The sequence below is a fragment of the Bos grunniens genome, chromosome 27 (genome assembly GCF_055505025.1).
Source record: "Bos grunniens cultivar Pamir isolate PY7600 chromosome 27, Bosgru_T2T1.0, whole genome shotgun sequence".
NCBI classification, from domain to species: domain Eukaryota; kingdom Metazoa; phylum Chordata; class Mammalia; order Artiodactyla; family Bovidae; genus Bos; species Bos grunniens.
In genome coordinates this window covers 46,178,796-46,192,105 of record NC_141191.1, presented here as the reverse complement: position 1 = coordinate 46,192,105, position 13,310 = coordinate 46,178,796, and the positions used below count along the sequence as shown (strand labels likewise).

The 13,310-nt window shown below is 40.7% G+C and overlaps 1 long non-coding RNA gene and 1 other non-coding gene across 2 annotated transcripts in view; one reads left to right on the top strand and one right to left on the bottom strand.

Annotated features, from left to right (window-relative positions):
• Positions 1-4,660: 4,660 nt before the first annotated feature.
• Positions 4,661-4,732, bottom strand: TRNAW-CCA (transfer RNA tryptophan (anticodon CCA)). The gene has a single exon. It is a non-coding gene; the product is annotated as a tRNA-Trp (tRNA).
• A 2,758-nt stretch (positions 4,733-7,490) lies between these two features.
• Positions 7,491-13,310, top strand: part of LOC147343909 (uncharacterized) — a 45,688-nt gene continuing 39,868 nt past the window's right edge. Inside the window, exon 1 of the long non-coding RNA XR_015156232.1 lies at positions 7,491-8,349. This is a non-coding gene — a long non-coding RNA (uncharacterized LOC147343909). The remainder of the gene's footprint in view (positions 8,350-13,310) is intronic.

Genomic DNA, 13,310 nt, shown 5'->3' with positions numbered 1-13,310 from the left:
TTTTAAAAACTTGTATAGTGTTTATTTGTCAAACTCATGTCTCAAAGGTATTAACTTTGCCTTGTTAGAATGTTGTATCTACAAAAAGATTCACTTTCCACTTCTTCTCTACACTCCGTTTTTCTCTATCAGTTTCTGTATATATGTGCACATATATAATTTACTTTATTCACAATGTAAATCTTATAGAGACCTCTGTTACCACATAAAACAGTTATTTCCCATTTTTATTTGCTCCTTGACATGTGTTTAGATGGATGTACGCTATTTTACCTCTCGCGCTTTTTTTGTGTGTGAAAAAAATCTACATTTTTTTGTTGTTGTTGTTCTGACAAATGTGGATTAAACTCCAACTGTTTTCTGTCAAAAAGAACCAGTTTAAATTCAACAGATTAACTTTTGTATTGACCGATATATTTTAAACTTAAACATAGGGGATTTACAGTGCTGTGTTAGTTTCAGGCGCACAGCAGACGGCCCAGTTATAAGGAGGTTATTCCAGAACGCCGAGCATAGCTCCCTGTGCTGTGCACTGGGCCCTTGCTGGTTTTCTGTTTTATGTGTAGTCTGTGTTTATTCCAAATTCCTGATTTATGCCCCCCCCTTTCTCCTTTAGTAACCATGCTTGTTTTCTATGTGAGTGGGTTTATTTTTCTTTTTGTATATAAGTATTTATCTGTATTTTTTGAATTACACACATGTGATATCATATCTATCTTTCTTTATCTGACTTACTTCATTTAGTATGATAATCTTAGATCCATCCATGTTGCTGCAAATGGCATTGCTCATTTTTTTGATGGCTGAGTGCTATTCCATTATATATGATGGAATTAATTAGGTAGGTATAGGTATTTGTTACTGGACTTGCAGGTTTCTTCCGTGTCTTGGCTTTTGTGATTAGTGCTGCTATGAGCATAGGGGTGCATGCACCTTTCCAAATTATGGTTTTCTCTGTATATATGCATAGGAGTGGTATTGCAGGATCCTCAGTTCAGCTGCTCAGTCGTGTCTGACTCTTTGTGACCCCATGGACTGCAGCACACGAGGCCTCCCTGTCCATCACCAGCTCCCGGAGTTCACTCAAACTCGTGTCCTTTGAGTCAGTGATGCCATCCAACCATCTCATGCTCTTTCGTCCCTTTCTCCTCCCACCTTCAATCTTCCCCAGCATCAGGGTCTTTTCAAATGAGTCAGTTCTTCACATCAGGTGTCCAAAGTATTGGAGCTTCAGCTTCAGCATCAGTCCTTCCAATGAATATTCAGGACTGATTTCCTTTAGGATGGACTGGTTGGATCTCCTTGCAGTCCAAGGGACTCGCAAGAGTCTTCTCCAACACCACAGTTCAAAAGCATCAATTCCTTGGCACTCAGCTTTCTTTATAGTCCAACTCTCACATCCATACATGACCACTGGAAAAACCATAGCTTTGACTAGATTTTGTCAGTAAAGTAATGTCTCTGCTTTTTAATATGCTGTCTAGGTTGGTCATAGCTTTTCTTCCAAGGAGTAAGTGTCTTTTAATTTCATGGCTGCAGTCACCATCTGCAGTGATTTTGGAGCCCAACAAAATAAAGTCTATCACTGTTTCCATTGTTTCCCCATCAATTTTCTATGAAGTGATGGGACCAGATGCCATGATGTTAGTTTTTTTAATGTTGACTTTTAAGCCAGCTCTTTCACCCTCTTCTTTCACTTTCATCAAGAGGCTCTTCAATTCCTCTTCACTTTCTGCCATAAAAGTTGGTGTCATCTGCATATCTGAGGTTATTGATATTTCTCCCAGCAATCTTGATTCTAGCTTTTGCGTCATCCAGCCTGGCATTTCACATGATGTACTCTGCATATAAGTTAAATAAGCGGGTTGACAATATACAGCCTTGACATATTCCTTTCCCAATTTGGAGACAGTCTGTTGTTCCATGTCCAGTTCTAAATGTTGCTTCTTAACCTGCATATAGGTTTCTTAGGAGGCAGGTCAGGTGATCTGATATTCCCATCCCTTGAAGAATTTTCCACAGTTTGTTGTGATCCACATAATCAAAGCCTTTGACATAGTCAATAAAGCAGAAGGATCCTATGGTATCTCTACTTTTAGTTTTCACAAGAACCTCCATATCAACCTGTAACACCACCCTGGAAAATAAGTTACTGAAACTGACCTATGAATAGCTTTGCTCTACAGCTGCATCATGTTTGATCTGTAAATAATCAACAGAGGTAAACTTGATAATAGAGACTCACCTACCAAGCTGATTTTCCATATTCTCTGACTTTGAGTCTGTTATTGGATTATCAGGTCATGATCAGGCCCCGAGCGCCTGCCCCTCACGGCACGTTTACCACTGCACCTGAACACAGGCACAGGCAAAATCATAAAATGGCAAATTGCACGTTCAGACGCCACACTGCAAGTCCAGATTGATATTTACACCTGCAATTACAAACCAAGCTCACAGTACATTATATGCTCCAAAGAGATATGAGCTCACGTTTTGCGGGCACCGTCAGACTGTGGGGAATCATGGCCTCACTGGCACAGTGAGCTCTCTTGCTATAATCGTGACTGCAGTAATGTGACTATTGTAGAGTTATGATTTGAAGGAAAATCGTCCATTACATGTTTCAGCTTCAAGGCTGCTTCTGCAAAAGAGATAGATTAATCATTAACTAAAATAACTGAGGATAATTGATATTCATTGCTGATAGAGATTTTTGTCCTTCCGTATCTCAGACTCTCTGAGTAATTTTTTAAGAAGTTTATTTCAATATGGACAAGAAATGAAAAAAAATTAAAATGAAGGAAATGGGTAAAACGCTTATTAGGTGAAATTCTATCTTACATTGTGAATTACATGGAATGTTAAGTCACGCAGACTTTTTGGTTGCAGAAATGTGGAAGAAAAAGGTGCAGGGAAAGGGGGGAAAGGAACATATGCAAGATAGAAATAAAAACTGTACCCCTCAAGAAGACTTAGTCAGGGAAATGAGGTGTCTCCTCATTCATATTCATAGATATGAATAAATATCTATTCATTTCTCAAAAAAAAAATCTGAAAATGTAATCTTTCTAGAAAAATGGCTCAAGAAAAAGATGGAAATAGTCAAAGAAGATATTTCAAGATAACAGGATATAAAAAATGTGGAAAAAATCTAAACATGACCGAGCTGCAAGTTGAAACTGTTGTTGTTTGGTCGCTCAGGCTGGTGCGCTGGGATGACCCAGAAGGATGGTACGGGGAGGGAGGTGGTCGGGGGGATTCAGGATGGGGAACATGTGTACACCCATGGTGGATTCATGTTGATGTATGGCAAAACCAATACAATATTGTAAAGTAAAAAAAAAAAAAAAGACAAGTCAAAAAAATAAAATAAAATAAAATCAGTGATTTGTTGGGCAGATCAAGGGAAATATTTCAAAACAAAATGTTAATGAACTAAAATGTAAAAGTTATTATAATTTAAATGATAGATATAGAAGACCAAGGAAAGTTAAATTCCTGAAGGTCAGAACTAAGTAAAACAGAACACATTAGAAGAAAATTATTGAATATGCAGATCAAAATAGCTCCGTAGATCCTGGGATCTACTAATTCAGAATGAAATTAGAACTAAGTGATAAAAACACGAAGGTCGGTTTTAGAGAAAACCTGTGTGAAGAGCAACATTCCTTCAGGTTGAAATGTGCTCAGCTTGTGGTTCCCTGATAACCCAGTGAGAGACTGAGTAAATGGTCACATATGCAGGCCTTGACTGCAAAAATATTTATTATGTATTATATAGAATATGTAACTATAATATACATATATTTCTTATATGTGATCTTTCTGGAATTTAGAAATCAAAGAGATTACATTTATAATTAATATAATATATAATAATAAATATGTCCATCATACAAAAGGTGATTTAATAATCCATAGACTTAAAAAATCAAAAGAGTTGCTTTTTGTATTGATCGAACAGTTTATGCTTTAGTTTTTGATTGAGTCTAAAAATATTCTGAAAATAGGGGGAGTGATTACTTTGTCTGAGTAAAGCAATAAATCCACCATGATAAAGTTCTTGTCTTCAGGTCATTTAAAATTTAGGATAACAACATTAATCAGAGAAAAACCTGAAAGACACAGGTCTGTGATAGTTAATGTTATCTGTCTGTTGACTGATCCATGGAGTGCCCAGACATTTGGTTAAACGTCTTCTGGATATATCTGTGAGGGCAATTTGGATAAGACTAACATTTGAATTATTAGACTAAGCAAAGCAGATTGCCCTCTCTATAATGTGGATGGCCTATCCAGTCAGCTGAAGACTAGATCAAAAACGCTGGATAAGAGGGAGCTTCTCTCCAACTGTTTCGAGCTGGGACATTGATCTTCCCTGCCTTCAGACTAACACCCAGACTAGAACTATAATCAGATTTCCTGGGTCTCCACCTTACAGACTGCAGATGAGACTTGGGATTTCTCAGCCCCCATAATCATGTTGATCAGTTCCTTATAATTTATATATATATCTCCATTCTTATTCAAGTGAAGTCACTCAGTCGTGTCTGACTCTTTGTGACCTCATGGACTGTAGCCTGCCAGGCTTCTACATCCATGGGATTCTCCAGGCAATAATACTGGAGTGGGTTACCATTTCCTTCCCCAGGGGATCTTCCCAACCCAGGGATCGAACCTGGGTCTCCCGCATTGGAGGCAGACGCTTTAACCTCTGAGCCACCAGGGAAGATATAATTTATATATATATATATATATATATGTGTGTGTGTGTGTGTGTGTGTGTATATAGATATATAAATCCATTCTTATTCAACTTAATTTTTATTTTTATGTCTATCTATATCCTTTCTATGTATATATTTTTTATTGATGATGCTGTCTTATACTCATTTTTAAACTTATTTCAGTTGCATTTCAGTTTATATATAACTTAGACACATTTTAGTTTCATGAGTTATTTCCAAAAAGTGAGTTTATGTACATGTCTTTTTTTTTTTTTTTTTTTAGGATAAGAAGCACATAAAGACTGACGTGAAATGAGGAATCTCATCTGGGGATTACAGCATTTAGCTCTATGGCAGCCACTGAAGTATCTGAAAAAGCAGAGAGAGCAGAAAAGATGAGAATTACCCTCAAAGAAGAAACTGGATGTTGTCTTCCCATCACTTTTTAGGGCACATAAACATATATCCTGCTGTTCCATTTCTCTGAGGAACCCTGGCTAATACAAGGTCAGAATTGAATATGGTAAGAACCAACATTAAAAGTACAGAATCAACAAGTCTACAGATGTCTGACATCAAGATGAAACAACAGACAGGCTCATGTGAGTAGGGGCTGATAACCAACCACATGCTTTGGTCAGCAACTGGTAAATCAAGGGCCAGGGTAACAGTCTCAAACCACACACAGGTACTAGAAGCAGTATTTTGGAAACAGAATTCATTTCTTACATACTCAGGAATGTGTTTTCTTTGAGAGTTGGAACCAATCAAAAATGCATAGCCCTTCCAAACAGAAATGGATAGAACACAAAACCAATACAATATTGTAATTAGCCTCCAATTAAAATAAATAAATTTAAATTTAAAAAAAAAACACCTAATTGAAGGAAAGAGTCTAAAAATAAGAACGTCTTTTGAAAGCAAGATTTCATTTATAAAGGGGTAATAGAGGTTTTCTTTAAGTGAAAAATGGAAATCTAGTGAAGAAAAGCCACAGAAAGTTCATAGCACTAGGCTATCTATCTGTGAGCATTTAACAGAATATCTGTTCAGGTGGGACATGGCGTGGTTGCAGGCTGTGGACACTGTGCTGTCATCCAGACGATCTGCGTAGGACAAGGACAGTTGCTTAGACTGCTGCAGGCCTCCAGCCCTCAGGTGTCAGCTGCCTCCAAGAACTGTCCTCATCCGCAGAGAGCCCTTGCCCAGGACCTCTTCTGAGGCAGCTACATCCACTGGCTGTCGATGTGCAGGTGTGAAGGTCCAACCTCTTCGCTGCTCTTTGAATCAACACTGAAAGACTCTCAGCTTTAGAGTTTCCCTCTGGGCTCCTCTGCCGTCTTTGTTAAGACTTTGCTGAGGTGATATCGGAACCAATCACTTCCTCCTGTGCTATCGTGCTTCTTTACTTTTCCGCCAGAATGCCTCCTTCTCTAACCTCATACAGAAGGTAGGCTTGAGGCAACATTTTAAAGACTATACCTCATCAGGATGATATTGTATTCAGAATAAACTCTAAATTCCTGTGTACTATATCATGCTTTGCTCCCCAAAGTTAGAATGCAGGGTCCATAAACCAAAGGGTGAAAACAGGGGCTGCTTCTCTAACCATCGCTTTGAGTAACGCACCTCAGAAATCTGTGCCTTCCCATCCCCACAAATCCAGGCTCAAATCCTAGTTCCCAAGTGGTTCTTCTTCTACCAAGGGACACAGAGAGAGCGTCATGGAACTTTAGCATATGGCTGCCACTTTTTATTTCAGACTCCTTAGGTGCAAAGGGACCGGTAGGAAGTAACCAGAGGAAGTAAAGGCTGCTCTTGCACAGTGGGGCCAGGGCTGCGTGTGTTCAGCACCCAGACAATCTCCTTAGGCAACTCTGGGCACACCCTTGCCCGGTTTTAATAGGAAGTGGTCAAGAGCAACAGTGTAGGTCTGAGACGGGCACAGTGACAAGAGATCTACGTGCGCTAGGAAGGGGGTTCTGAGTCAGAGCAGCAGAGAGGACTGGAGAGGGGAGAAGACGGGGATGGTTTGCAGAGGGGGAAACAGTGAATATAAATTTGGGGACACCAGCTTCAGTGGCAGAAACCACCATTCATTCTCCTAATCTTTGTCTTACAAACTCACTCCAGGAAGATGAGACCAACATAATCCCGAAAGAGTGACTTTCAGAACTTAAACACAGAAATGTATTTGAGCAAAGCAAGGGATGGGCTTCAAAGTTGGGTCAGTCATTCAGATGCCCCTATTTCCCCAGATGCTAAGAACACTGCTGGCTAACAGACTGAGTTTGGTCTTCAGCAAACCATCCAATCAACATGCATTAGCCATCTGGACATAAAACATGAGCTTCCTGAGGTTGACTGTAACAGATGTTATCTAATTGCCCAAAACTGAAGAGGGCTGCCGCACCACAATCACACCAGTTTTGTGGGCAGCCTGTATCTGATGAAATTGGGTATAAAGGCTGGCCCCTTTGGCTAACCTTGGGATAATTATGCAGGCACAATCCCGACTTCCCAGTACTCTGTGGGGTCAGCTGGGGTCTTTGCTATGATTGCATCATGGACCAGCTTCTTCCTCTGCCCAGTTCTGCCTTGAGTCCTTCCCACACTAATTCGAATACGCAGAGTGTTCCCTAACTAACTTCTTGGATGACAATCTTTGCATCAAGGTTGATTTAATCTTGGGGAATTTAATCTTTAATATTTTTCAAAGGTGAGAGATAATTAACTGAGTGGCTTCTATCCTTCAAGATAGAATGACCCCCACCTCCTGCTATCATGATTTCCAAGAATGCTTAGTAGGGTATATAAAGTTTCATAACGTAATGTTGAGTGAGAAACAAGGAAGGTATAGAATCTGATGGGGCTTCCCAGGTGATGCTAGGGGTGTTAGATGTAAGGTGATGCTTACATCTCTGCGGAAGCAGGAGATGTAAGAGACACAGATTTGATCCCTGAGTGGGGAAGATCCCCTCGAGGAGGGCATGGCAACCCACTCCACTATTCTTGCCTGGAGAATCCCATGGACAGAGGAGCCTGGCGGGTGACAGTCTGTGGGATCACAAAAAGCCAAGCATTACTGAAACAGCTTAGCGTGCATAGAATTTGATTATGAAGAGATACGAGAGAGGCAAAGAAAGAGAAAGAGATCCAAAAGGAAATGCCGCGAGGGCTTCCCTGGTGTCTCAGTGGAAAAAGGTTCACCTGCCAATGCGGGAAACGGAAACGTGGGTTCAATTCCTGCTCCTAGATGGGGAAGGCACTGGCAGCCCTCCCAGTGCTCTTGCCTGGAGAATCCCATGGACGGAGGAGCCTGGCGGTTACAATCCGTGGGGTCTCAAAGAGTCAGACACGACTGAGCGACTTTGCTTTCACTTTCACTTTCTGCTCCTTGGAGATCACACACGCTGCAGAGCAACTCAACCTGTGCCTCAACTTTTGAGCCGGTGCTCTAAAGCGTGGGAGCTGCAGTTACCGAAGCCCAGGCTCGCTAGAGCCCTGCTCCACAACGAGAGAAGCCTGAACCCCACAACCGGGGAATAGCCCCTGCTCCCTGAAACTAGAGAAAAGCCTGCAGAGCAACAAGGACCCATAACAGCCAAGAAATAGATAAGTAAATAAAATTATATATATATGTATAAAGTGAAAATTTATAAATTTTAGGTTTAGGTTTAAATGGGTTTTCTAGACTCTAGAAAAACTGTGCTTGTTTTCTTTGTGCTCTTTTGTGTTTCTCAACACTTCATAATTTATGTGTATTGATTTTTAATTAGAAAGTGCTACAATTGGCTGGTTCTACCTTCAGGACGGTCTGTTCTAGGACCTGCCCATATGGGACTCCACTGTGCTCAGGCCCCGTGGTCCTCCGCGCTCATGAATTATGCATCCTCTCCAACTCTGCCTTGAAGGATCACCCAGGCCCCAGGCCTCTCATGTGGAACTCACAGATTTTTGCGGGAGGCGGGGGGGGGCGGTGACTGTACATTTATTTTTTTAAAATCCTCCTCTAAGTAGACCCATGCAATTCACATCCCTGCTGTCCAGGGGTCAACTGTGTTTTGATTGATATTGCAAAGCTTGCTCTGATAGAGTGGTGCATTTTAGTCAATTTTGATGTCAGTATGATTTTCACCCATAGCTATGATGAGTTTTTCACGTTTCTCATATTAAAGGAGCTATGAGTTTCTCCATTCTAGCCAATATAGTAATTATTGATGATTAAGGTGCATTTTCTGTCTTCAAGTGAGATGAAGTAATTATTATTATTTTCAAATGTCCACCCATCCAGTCAGTGCCTCCAAGGCTAATTTCTGACAGGTCTATTTTTAGGACAAGAGACCTGGGTGTGCACACTGCACTTTCCAACCTTGCTCAGATGCCAAGAATGGGCGTGTGTGCAGGCTGCAGTTCTGGGACTGCGCCAAAGCATCTCAACCATGCATCAGTGCTCCAGTCATTAGGACCCAAGATTTCTGAAGGTGTCACCAGGGATGCTGTCGGCTACCAGCTTCAACTCCACCCCTTAATACTGAGAGAGTCAATTCCTAGGCAGGTTGATAAGACGTCCGGGATCCCCAGGGAGGAGACAAGGGTCTGGAATTCTCAAGGCGGAGGAAAGGACAAACACCTTTTTTTCACCTCTGTATTCCTTAGTCTCAGTCACATAAAATGTTTTTTTCTTTAAGCCCAAAACTAATGATTACCCAACAACTCAGTTTAGGATTATATAACAAGAATGTATCCTGCTTGAGGACAGTTTCACCTTCCTGAAAACCTTCTGACTAATCCTGTCATCTTAAAATGTAAATTATGGGAGTCGGTCTGGTAAGATCTTTCTATTGTTAAGTTCTAATCCTGTTACCTTAAAATGTAAATTGTGGGAATGGGTCTGGTAAAATTTTTACCAGCTTGAGACATTCTTCTGATTTATTGTAATAACTAATTAGAAAAGTGTACAACTCCCTTGCTTAGACTAGTGAGGGGACACTCTCCATTCCCCTTCTGATGTCTCTGTCAGAAGCTTTCTCTGCCCCTTTTCATACTTTAATCAAACTTGCTCCTGAGTGATCAAGGCTGGTCCCTGGTCCCAAAGCTAAATCTTCTTCTTCGGAGATCACGGATCCCACATGGTTCACAGTAAGTCATCAGTACTGCATGCAGCCTTCTCACAAGTCGCTTCTCATCTGATGAATTTACTCTCTTCTTGCCCTCTTCCAATACTGCTGTTTAACCTTGGGCCCAAGGGCATGGAGGCAGCTGAAAGGGGTGTGTGTGTGTGTGTGTGTGTGTCAGGAGCAAGGTGCTATCTTTTTTAACAGCTCATTTCCTCGAGAGCTGATCTTCTAAATTGGAAAGATCCTTTATCTTGCACAACTGGCTGATGCGATGTCTGGTTAAGTGATTGCCTTCTGAGTGCTGGCACTGGTGACTGATCCAGGCTGACAGGCCCAGGTAACGGAAATAGGCATCTACTGCCAGCTGCTGTTAACTGAAGCAACGAGAAAGAGGAGGAAAATACCCTCCAACTGTGGTGCTGAGAATAAAAGGCAGCAGTGCAGCTGTGATGGGGCGGTGAGACGCGGGCCTTAACCAGCTTTCCCTTCTTGTTAGCACTTAGGCTGAGACGCTCAGCCTGTGGAGGTGAGTCTCACTCCTCTCGCAGATTCCCTGAAACGCATCTGATTTCTGCTGGTGTCAAGCTATCCCAAGTTGGCTACGAGCAGTCTCTTCCTGGTGTTCATTTTCCTTTTAATATTCTCTCCCAGCAAAATCAATTTTTTTCTAGCAAATAGAAAATGAAGTATGTGACATTTGTTATCAAAAATGAAAATACACTTTCCCTGCTTTTGATAATTCATTTCTACCTCTGTTTTTCCACATTTAGTTTTGGTTATTATTTTGAAACACACTGAACCTTGAAAACTGGGCTAACAACTTGTGTGGAATATATATAGCTATTAAAGAAACCTGAATCTTCGGACAAAGCTTACCAACAAGTTAAGAAGGCACACGATTACCCAACAAATGTCACTAAACCCCGAGGTTCCACATTGTAAAATTCTTTCCAAGGCCTGATCAGCAGCCCATCTATTTTAAGTGATATTTGACACAGCATAATATTACTGCATCAAAGGCCTGTGGGCAGTCTTACGGCATTCCTGCTCTGATGGGTTTAGCTAAGAAAGAAGGTTTGGGTTATTCTGGAATCTCTGCTTCAAGTGCAAGCAATTTAGAACTGACTATGCTTGAAATAGCCTATTGCTTTCTCCCCATGTGCCAGATTCAGGTGTGCTGTCACGCTTAAGCAATTTGCCCAAATAAGAACTAGCAGATTCATTACACATTTAATTATTACTTGCCAAAGAGGCCAAATCTGGCATCTTCATTAAGAGTAATTGAGCTCACGAGACAATGAAAAGTGCAAAAAATAGTCAGAGTGGGTTAGCTACGTGGCAGTGTGTGTGTTTAACTTAAAAAGAGAATACAAAATAATCGAGAGCTGAATGGTTGATTTAATTTCATTGACAAACACAGTGTTTGAAATGGAAATCAAGGGAAATACCTTGATAATTGTTTTTACAGCAATTGAGACAAAAAGTTTCCTGAAATATTCAGATAATTGTTTTACTTATCCATCTCATTCTTTACTTCAAAATACAGATTTTTTGAGACATTGACAATCAGAAACCTGTCAAATACAGTCATTAAAAGGAGACATATACTTATGCTTGTAAGTGAGATGAATTTTTGATAAAAGGAATGAATATGAGTAAATGAAGCTGATAGTTATTTAGCCCCTTCTGTGTTTCAAAGATTTTTACACATGTGCTTTATTATTCATTTTTAATTTATTTTATTGAAGTAGAGTTGATTTGCAAGGTTGTGTTGATTTCTGCTGTACAGCAAAGCGAAACAATTTCTTTTTGATATTTTTCCATCATAGCTTATCACCGGATGTTGAGCATAGGTCTCTGTGCTATACAGTGGGACCTCATGGCTTATCTTTTCTGTGAATAATAGTTTGCATTTGTTAATCCCGAACTCCCAATCTCTCCCTCCCTCACGGTCTCTCCCCATTGGCAAACACACATCTGTTCTCTGCATCTGTGAGTCTGTCTCTGTTTTGTAGGTAAGTTCAGGTTTTCATATATTGGATTCCACGTGTATGTGATGTCACATGGTGTGGTCACTGACCTAGAGCCAGACATCATGGGTGTGAAGTCAGGTGGGCTTTAGGAAGCATTACTGTGAGCAAAGCTGGTGGAGGTGACGGAATTCCAGCTGAGCTATTTAAAGTCCTAAAAGATGATGCTGTCAAAGTGCTACACTCTGTCAGCAAACTTGGAAAACTCAACAGTGTCCACAGGACTACAAAAAGTCAGTTTTCATTCCAGTCCCAAAGAAGGGCAATACCAAAGAATGTTCAATATACCATATAGTTGCTTTCATTTCTCTTGCTAGAAAGATTATACTCAATATCCTTGAAGCTGAGCTTCAGCAGTACGTGAACCAAGAGCTTTAAGATGCACAAACTGGGTTTTGAAGAGACAGAGGAACAAGAGGTCAAATTGCCAATGCTTGTTGGATCATGGAGAAAGCAAGGGAATTAAAAAATAAAATAAAATCTGCTTCTGCTTCATTGACTATGCTAAGCCTTTGACTGTGTGGATCAAAACAAACTGGAAAATTCTTCAGGAGATGGAGATACCAGACCACCTTACCTGTCTCCTAAAAAACCTGTATGCAGCTCAAGAAGAAACAGCTAGAACCGGAACAACAGACTGTTTCAAGATTGGGAAAGGAATGTCAAGGTTGATATTGTAGTTCTGCATATTTAACTTCCATACAGATTGCATCAATCAAAATGCTGGGCTGAATGAAGCACAAGCTAGAAGCAAGATTGTCAGGAGAAATATCAGCAACTTCAGACATGCAGATGACACCACTCTAATGGCAGAAAGTGAAGTGAAGAGTAACTAAAGAGCCTGTTGATGAAAGTGAAAGAGGAGAGTGAAAAAGCTGGCTTAAAACTCAACACTCAGAAAACTAACATCATGTCATCTGGTCCCATCACTTCATGGCAAATAGATGAGGAAACAATGGAAACAGTGACAGACTTTATTTTCTTGGGCTCCAAAATCACTGCAGACGGTGACTGCAGCCATGAAATTAAAAGACGCTTACTCCTTGGAAGGAAAGCTATGACCAGCCTAGACAATGTATAGACATCACTTTGCCACAAAGGTTTGTATCATCAGAGCTGTGGTTTTTCCAGTGGTTGTGTATGGATGTGAGAGTTGGACCCTAAAGAAGGTGAAGTGCCGAAAAACTGATGCTTTTTAATTGTGGTATTGGAGAAGACTCTTGAGAGTCATTTGGGTTACAGGGAGATCAAACCAGTCAATCCTAAAGGAAGTAAACCCTGGATGTTCATTGAAAGTGCTGATATGGAAGCTGAAGCTCCAATACTTTGGCCAGCTAATGCAAGGAACGAACTCATTGGAAAAGCCCCTGACACTGGGAAAGATTGTAGGCAAAATGCGAAGAGGGCAACAGAGGATGAGATGGATACAT